The following is a 1,958-nucleotide window of genomic DNA, read 5'->3' as shown; positions in this document are numbered from 1 at the left end:
AATGGTAATATTACAGGTATAAACTTGGGAATCACTTGCGACGGGGAAAATATTACAGGTATAAACTTTCAAAAATTTGGTCTCACTGGTACCATTTCTTCTGAAATTGCATTGCTGACAACAGTACAACGAGTCGTTCTTGCTGATAATAAACTCACTGGTTCTATACCAACACAGTTGACGACGTTACCTTTTCTGGAATTCCTTGATGTTTCAAACAATCAGCTTTCGGATAAGATTCCTCGTTTTAGAAGTAATGTTATTGTCAAGACTAGGGGGAACCCAAATATTGGGAAGGTTATCACTTCACATCCAAGAAGCTCATCTAGTGGTTCACCTGGTTCAGGTAGCAAAGGCGGTTTGGCAGAGTGCAAAGCTCCAATGGAATTGTGCTCCATCCTCGTCACTCGGGATCTGACCTCCTAACAAGCAGCGGCCCTAGCAATGCAAATGTTGTTAAGGTAGAAAATAGTATTATTCCACCAATTCAAGTGTCATGTGATACAAATATTGTTAACATAGAAAATATGATAATTCTAGGTCAGGTGTTAAGAAGGGTGACAAACAATTTTTGTAAAGAAAATATATTAGGTCGGGGTGCATTTGGAACAGTTTACAAAGGAGAACTAGATGACGGAACACCGATTGCAGTGAAAAGGATGGAAGGAGTTATGACTGGGAAAGGACTGCAGCAGTTCAAGTCTGAAGTTGAAGTTCTTAGAAAAGTACGTCATCAGCATCTCGTTGCGTTCTTTGGTTACTGTGTGGATGGAAATGAAGGGCTTCTCGTTTTAGAGTATATGCCACAAGGAACCCTTGGTCAACATCTTTTTAATCGGAATGGAATGTTGAAGCCTCTTGATTGGACTAGAAGGTTAAGCATAGCATTAGACGTTGCTAGCAGTGTTCAGTATCTTCATAAAGAAAGTTTCATACACCGAGACCTAAAATCCTCAAATGTTCTGCTTGGTGACGACATGAGGGCTAAGGTAGCCGATTTCGGCCTTGTTCGTAATGCTCCTAGTGGGGATTTTTCTGTTGAAACAAGAGTTGCTGGAACTTTTGGCTATCTCGACCCAGAGTATGAATGTAAGTTATTGGCTTTCTAAGAATATGCATTTTAAGTTTAAACTGTCAAACATAAGCTGTAGTAGGATGGTGGCTGGTTTATAAGTTTATTAGGATTCTTAACGAATCGCAGGTGCAAAACTTTTCAAGCTACATGTTGAAGTCGAACAGTGAGTCTGTATTAGATCTAGTCTCTCATTTTTTACTTAGTATTCAATAGTAATCTTGTCACATTTACACTTCATATTTTTTTGAAAGATGTAATTCCAGTTAGTTAATAATAATCTTGTCACTACCGTGTTTTTCTTTTGAATAGTTATAAATACGTCTTAATTAACTTCGTTTGAAAGAGTCTTAGTATTTTGGCATCTCAGATGTCAATTGTGAGTTATAGTCTTTGATTAAGCATTTAGATAATGGTAACTTTGAGATCCAGAATCTGAGAACCTTGATAGTTATATTGACCAACACAATCTGTCATCTTTTTTACAGTAATTGTTTTATTAGGTTAATCAACCTACTGATTTACCTTTCCCTAGTTATTCAGAGCACACGACGTGTTAATTCTCTTTCTGTTTGAACAGTGAATGGAACAGTAACGACCAAAGTTGACGTGTACAGTTTCGGCGTGATTCTAATGGAGCTGATAACCCGTCGAAAGGCCGTTAACCTAACTGAGGCAGACTTCTTTTGGTTCCGAAAAATGGAGGTCGAGAAAGGAAACTTAGGAATTGACCCTGCGATCAACATCACTGACGAGAAGGCACATGCATTGCGTTCTTTGAGTTGAACATTTCATAAATTTTTCCCGTGACATGATTCCCACGTAATCAGTCCACATGGCATATCCGAGCCCACATAAACAATCCACATGGCATATCCGAGCCCAC

General features: G+C 38.7%; 1 pseudogene; it reads left to right on the top strand.

Moving 5' to 3' along the window:
• LOC113316449 lies at positions 1–1,355 on the top strand (annotated as a pseudogene).
• The last annotated feature ends 603 nt before the right edge of the window (positions 1,356–1,958 follow it).

Source organism: Papaver somniferum, chromosome 10 (assembly GCF_003573695.1).
Source record: "Papaver somniferum cultivar HN1 chromosome 10, ASM357369v1, whole genome shotgun sequence".
NCBI lineage: Eukaryota > Viridiplantae > Streptophyta > Magnoliopsida > Ranunculales > Papaveraceae > Papaver > Papaver somniferum.
This window is presented reverse-complemented; position numbering and strand designations above follow the sequence as displayed.